The sequence below is a fragment of the Polistes canadensis genome, unplaced genomic scaffold, assembly GCF_001313835.1.
Source record: "Polistes canadensis isolate GaletaPanama2010 unplaced genomic scaffold, ASM131383v1 scaffold_36, whole genome shotgun sequence".
NCBI classification, from domain to species: Eukaryota; Metazoa; Arthropoda; class Insecta; order Hymenoptera; family Vespidae; genus Polistes; species Polistes canadensis.
In genome coordinates this window covers 728809-735978 of record NW_014569583.1, presented here as the reverse complement: position 1 = coordinate 735978, position 7170 = coordinate 728809, and positions in this window count along the sequence as shown.

The following is a 7170-nucleotide window of genomic DNA, read 5'->3' as shown; positions in this document are numbered from 1 at the left end:
TTTTTTCTTATAACACGGTTAATTATCGCGTAAAGAAAACTACGATTATTTCGTCGAGCAAAAAATGATTTCATTTCGAATCTCCATTTCAACAGGAACAAAACTTTAATCAAAATGTATACGTACAACTAGACGTTCCTGGAAATATTTTACAATATTACACTGGGGAAAATTATTATCAAGTATAATATAACGTCCAGTCGCCCCGGGATAAATCTACCCTCCCCCCTGCTCCCAACCCTCTTCTCCCCCCCCCCAGTGTCTACGATGTGTAATGACTAATTTAACTTTATAAGACGCGATGTATATTCATTTTTCGATTTTCCTACCGTGGAATTGTCATTGACGTTGTTCCTCGTTTCAACGCTTAGTTTTTTCTTTTTTTCTTTTTCTCTCTTCCTCTCTCTCTCTCTCTCTCTCTTAATTTCTTTTTCTTTCATTATCTGTGCTTTTGGAGAAAAGGTAAGAACGTTTCGTCCTCTTACTACTCTTCCCCGCATCGGAAGAAAAGTTCACGAAGAGCTAAGTACATCTAACTAAGAAGAAGAAACTCGAGGGTACCAAAAGCTTTTCATGATACTAATCGCGCAAAGTGGATGTAATCGGGAAAGTTTTTGAACGATTCTCGTTTTCCTCTCTCTCTCTCTTTTTCTTTCTTACTTTTACTCTTACTCTTTTTATCTATCTCTGTCTATCCACCCTTCTCTCTTTCTTTCTCTCTTCTTTTCTATCCTATTCGACACATCCGCTTATCGAACGTGGGAACGCGAGCCGATGCGAGTAACTAATGGAATTATACGATGGGCTCGACGTTGAAGTACCAGTAGCAGCAGCAGCAGCAGCAGACTTAGCAATACCGGATACAGTAACAGTCGCAAACTACGAACCCGGTCAAAGTTTTTCAACGTGTTTGATGAAAATGCCGAATCTCTGTCGTATTCGAATCCGTCGTCGTTGTCGTTTGTAGGATTTTCGAAGCCATTACATTAGCCACGAATGACATTATATAAAAACAAACAATTCGATATTATATCAAAAAGGAAAAAGCATGCGATAGAAAATTACTCGAAAAGAATTCGATAAATTTTAATAAGTCTCCGGAGAGGTAATCCATATTGTTCGGAAATATTTTCTAATTATTCCTATTTTCTCTTTTTCTCTCTCGTCGAAACGTATAACGTTCATTTTATTTTTTTTATTTTATTTCTTTTTCTCTCACTCGAACGTTAATTAAGCATACTGATAAATGCTCTAATAAATCGTACGCTAAAGAATTCGATTAATGTTTCGTATGACGTTTTAAAGTCATGTTCATTAATATTCTCATTCATTTTCATAATAATATCAACGTGATTAATTAGCGTTAAAACATTAGTATCGATACGATTAAAAAGAAAAAAAAAAGAAAAAGAAATAAAAAAGAAAGATACAAATTCTTTAAGTCTACACAATTAGGAATACTCTAAAAGAAAACATAAATAAAAATTGAAAGTTAACAGGCGTTAGCTTTACAGATATCTAAGAGGACCTATCTCTTCGTAATATATAACTGTAAGCATAATATCGACACGTTTTTTAGGGACAAAAGTATCCTAAGGTTGTTCTAATGGATACCGGTGAGAGTCGAAAGTAAACTATGGGATAGGGGGAATGTCAAGGGGGAGTGGAGGGGAACCTAAAGAAGAAGGTGTCCGAACACGCGGTCAGAGCTGTGGTAGCCCAACGAGACCAACCACGGAACCATACCGTGTTTCTCACCCTCTTTTATTCCCATTCTCTTTTTCTTTTGCTAACACGAGGTCGAAAAGAGCCGAGACGTTGATGAGAGAACGGGACGAAGCAATAGGAAAAAAAAGAAAAGAAAAAAAAAATAGAAGGAAAGAAGAAGAAGAAGAAAAAGAAAATAAAAGAAAAGAAGGAAAATCCTTCCTCCTCTCGAATAGGATGAAGACAGAACATTCGGGAAAAAGAAATAGGAATAAAGAGAGGAAGAGAGAGAATGCGATAAAGGAAGGGAAACGGAACAGTCGTAGACGACGATGGACGTGTTCATCTTCCGTTGAGTTACTACCTGCCATAGTAATTACGTTTTCTCGTCTCGCACGAGAAAAGACCCATTCCTTATACGCTTTATGTTCGACGTTGAGAGAGATCTTACTAGTTTTAACGTCAACCTTGAGAGCAAATGTTTAAAGGACGAATACTATTCTTCTACTCGAGTTGCTAACAGTTTCACGCTAAATGTTAATGTCCAACTAGCTAGAAAAGAGAGAGAGAGAGAGAGAGAGAGAGAAACGTTTTTCGAATCTTTTTTTTTTCTTTCATTTTGGTCTTCCTTTTTATTCTCCTTTTTTTTTATAGTCCTTCATGCGTTTCTATTCTTTCCCGTAGAAAATGAAAACTTTATTTTCGAAGGACAACTTTTTTAACAATCATTTTGAAGGATTATCGTTCTAACCGTAGCAATAATGATTTTGTGAAGGCACGTTAGCTACGCCGGCTGATCAGTATTCGTTATACTCTTTGTTAACCATTCAAGGACGTTACCAAATACTTAAACTTCCTTTTTGATTCTCTATCTATATATATTTGTGCGTTGGTATGCGTAAAGAATATAACAAAACGAGATGCTCTCTCGGTCTGATATATTTAAATGATACTCATTGCAGATGAGATATATCTCGTCAATAAAATAATTCAATGGAATTTATCTTTTACGACGACTGAAACATAATGGTGGTGAGGGGTGGAACGAAGTACGGCGAGCAAAATCAGTCCGGTGCTGGTGGCCCCTTTTTATCCCTTTTCTTTCTCTTTCTGTCTTTATACTTGTCCTTGAATCTTACGCAGACGTAAAATCAGTGATCGAGCGATCGTAAAACTCGTACTTATTGCAATTCCCTACTTTCGCTTTTACGGCATGACAGTAGGATTACGGAGGTGCTCTTGGCCCCCCGTCATAAACTTGGTAATAATCGTAATTTACATTTGTTCCATAACCAATGATTTACAAGGATTAAAATTTTCATAAGCCACAAATAAGTATGGTAGTAGGTATCGGTGGCAAAGGAGAAGAAGAAGAATAAGAAGAAGGAAGAACAAAATTAATAACGAACAGTTCACCTGCTTTCAATGTCGTACTCGAAAATTATGCGTATTTAATATTACATATTTGATACGTATCCGAGATAAAAATATTATAACGTCTGCCTTTGCCTAACATTAATGATATCTACGGATTTTATGTCAATTTTTGTTGTCTCCTTCTTTTGTACGTTTATACACACACAAAAAGAAAAAAATTGAATGAAAAGAAAAAATATTCGTTTGCCCGTGAGCACTCGCGAAATAATTTTTCGTCGTGGACAAAAAATACGCGAGAACGTACGTTTTTAAAGGGGATTTTTGATGCGCGAAATGCGTATAAAAGTTTATTCCCTATCCCGTTAAATATTTTGTCGGACGGTTTTATCTTCTATTACGTCGACACGTTCGGTCACATTATTAAATATTTCTTCTTCGAGATCATCAGTGTTTTTATGATCATCGCATTCACGAACGACGAGACATCAAAATTCCTCGTCTAACGCAATAATTTTCATGACGAAATTATTTGTCGCTTAATCGCAATGTTTTCAACTTACGTCAACGCACGAAACTTGAATGATAGTTGACCGGGACTTTCAATGACTGCTAAATTTCATTTAAAAGAGTGAAAAACAGTGGAATGAGTTAATATTTCAAAACTAATCGAGACGAAGGGTCTTGGAAACGTGAAAATGGACTCACCTGAACAAAGCATTCTATCAATTTGTTACGTTAATTCCATCGAATCCCAAGAGTACTGTCATGTACCCATCGATCATGCTTACGTTCCTATTTTTGGACCGTAGAAAAAAATCTAACAAAACTCCTCGAGTAACTTCGTTGCCATTAACGTAAATTTTTAGTCGAGATAACGTACGACAAATATATCAAAACTTCTATTCGATATGAATTTTACTTTTTCTTTTATATTACTTTTATTTTCCTTTATGATCTTTCTGTCTCTCTCTTTCTATCTCTCCTCTTATATTGTTTGAATAACTGACAAGAATCTTATGGAAAAGGAAGAATGTATAGTAGTCGTGTTACGTTGTGACAGAAATTAAAGAGTTTTATTGAAAGTTTCGAATGTGTTTATGAGTTTGAGTAGATTTTATCGTGTCGTTGAGGTAAAGTTACAAATGCATATACTTGCAAACACGTTCCTGTTTACTTTCTCTCTCTTTCTCTCTTTCCTTACTTACATCTAAAATAGCTTAGTGCAATTCGTTTTATCCGAGGTAAGATAAAGAAGAAGAAGAAGAAGAAAAGATAAAAAAAAACAGGTCGAAATTTCTTTGTCACGTTGTCATTAAAATTGAATAATATAAAATTCTTTATTCATATGAATATACCTATACCTATACATAAACGTATCGATCTTTGATTCGGAGAATAGCCATTTGTGCAGTATGAGAATAAAATCGTTCGATGGTAGAAGAAACAACGATCGGATTAGAATAAAGTCGTAGTCTAAATTGCAGTACAAAGTTCAAAGGTAATTTAGACTCCGTTAACCAAATAAAGACGTCTATTTCGTACAACTTTGTCTTTAACAGGAGCAAAATCGTAGTTTGTATTTGTTCGAAAGACTAGGTGAGAAACTCGAGAATCGACATGTACATGGATTCATATAGTATGAGTAGTATATATATATATCTATGTTTATGTGTATGTGTGTGGATGTATCTCTCTTTCTCTTGTTCTTACTGTGATCGACGATGAGTCGACTCGAATAGAATGCTCGTTCCAGATTCGAAAACTCCTTTCGAAATAAGTGGATACGCATAGCACAGCGGTGTGTCTCGAAGCAGCAAACCGTAGATTTGCATATTCAAGCCGGTTAATTGTCTGGAATCGCGCGATGCGGGTGTGTCACTGTGAAAATTATGGGAATCTGGTAGGAACTAAGAGAAGGGGGAAAGAGAAAGCGAAAGATGGATAGAGAGTGGGAGAAAAAGGGTGGGGAGTGTTAGAGAGAAAGAGAGAGAGAGAGAGAGAAAGTAACTAAAACCAACTTGATTCGCGCATTAAGTTTATCCATTTCTCCACGTACGTGTTAGCAGAGAGCTTTCGGGCTTCTTTGAAATAACTACATCTAGATTGCAACATCTATCCAGCTTCGAAGTTCTCTGAAATTCGAGAGACTGGTTGGTAGGTAGGTAGGTTGGTTGGTTGGTTGGATACAGCATCCCTCTACGAAGAAATATCTTACCCTCCGGGGTACGATATAAGAACTCGAATCGCAAATTCGTTCGTATAAGATAAGAGTGCGAGAGTATCAGCTCGTTTTTTCTTATCGATGAATTCTTCTCTTTCAGATCTCTATGTATAGATAGATAGATACCATAGATAGAATTTTCTTTCTTTTTCCAAAAGTTAACAAGAATCGATTGAAAATTTATTTCAACCGTGTGAATCGATCGCGTCGTGTTACCACTCGGAATTATTCATTTGACGCGCTCGTCTGTCGTTGGATGGAACAAATACAACCGATTGTACTTGAACCGAGTTTACCTCGTCATAATTTCCAACGATAATGACTCTTTCGCAAAACATAAAGTATGACGGTAACTAAATTCATTGGAATTTGTCCGTGACAAAATTGGGGAGAAATTTGGGGTGGGGGTTTAATTTGACGATCCGAATGAAAAACGGAGGTTGGGGAGGACGGGGCGGGGTTAGTCTCGATGATAATGGACTGACAGAGTTCGACGAGTATTCTCATCTTTGAAAAGTTCGAATAACCGAAACGAGCGATCAACGTGTAAAAGCGTAGGGTTCGGAATTACAATCGGTATTTATCGTGCAAATAACGAGCAGTACCGAGCCAATGTAATTCTTGCGTTATAATTAATCTCTAGGAAGGTGGAAATATTTATCATTTCAACGATACACGTATATGTATACTTAGAATGTATGCGTATGCATATCCGTGTGTGTGTGTGTGTATGTGAAAAAGAGGGATGCATACGCACAGAATGCATCATTAAAGGGGAATATTACTCGGGAAAAACTTTGACGATGATGATTTCAAGCGGTCACGTCGCGTGTATTCGTCGGCAAATACTTATTAAACCCTGAAGTGAGACTTAACGCGATTCTAAAAATATACCCTCGGAGATAATACATATAGAAAAGGTCGAACAGCAGTGTCACGGTACGTCGCTTTAAAGGGTCAACATGTATCAGCGCAAAAACTCGAGAAACTAGGTCTCACTTAAAGCGAGCAACCCTTTGCTCTGTTCGACCGTATCACTGAAAGACCCTCTCTCGTTCATTCTCGTCTCCTCTCTGTCTCTATATCTCCGTACCGTTTCTATCCTAAGATTCAATGAACCCCGTATAGATATAATGATAATAAAAAGATACATTTTTACCTTTAATTTCATTTTCTATTCCTTCCCTGTCGTTCCAAAGGATCTTCTATAGGTGTATCCTTTTTATCCTCTTTCTATTTTTTTTTTTTTTTTATAAATAAGACTGGTTAGATGAAAGTACGAAAGACCGTGAAATAATTAATATCTGGCGAATATAAAAAAATATAAAAAGGAAAAAATAGAAAAAGGATTGAATGGAAAATTCGTATGGTAGGAAAAGGAGTCAGGTTAGAAGATAAAGGGTCAAGGAGCGCTTTGATCCACAGCGTCATATGATAAAAAGATTCTCTCTTTTCCTTTTTTTTTTTCTTTCTTTAGCATCAAGTTTTCTACGAATCTCACTTCTCGGTGAGAGCAAATCGTAAAGAAACGAAACGAGTCCCTGGGTAGTGGTGGTGGTGGTGATGGTGGTGAATATGTGGCTGTACCAAACGTAGGTGAAAACTCGACGAGGAGAGGGTGAGAAGTTGGAAAGGTGGGATGAACAGTGAGAGAGAGAGAGAGAGAGAGTGACAGTGGGGAGGGGGGCGGGGTGCAAAAGGAAGATCGTTTGAACGGGCATCGAAATATTTCTGAAGGAAGCGCGTGCGGATGGAGATGACGGTGAATTGGCAAAAAGGAGAGGAAGAAGATCGGAGATCCGGAAAGTCCTTGGGAAAAAGGGGATGTCTCGTGGCATTTCCAAGAAGAAGAAGAAGAAGAAGAA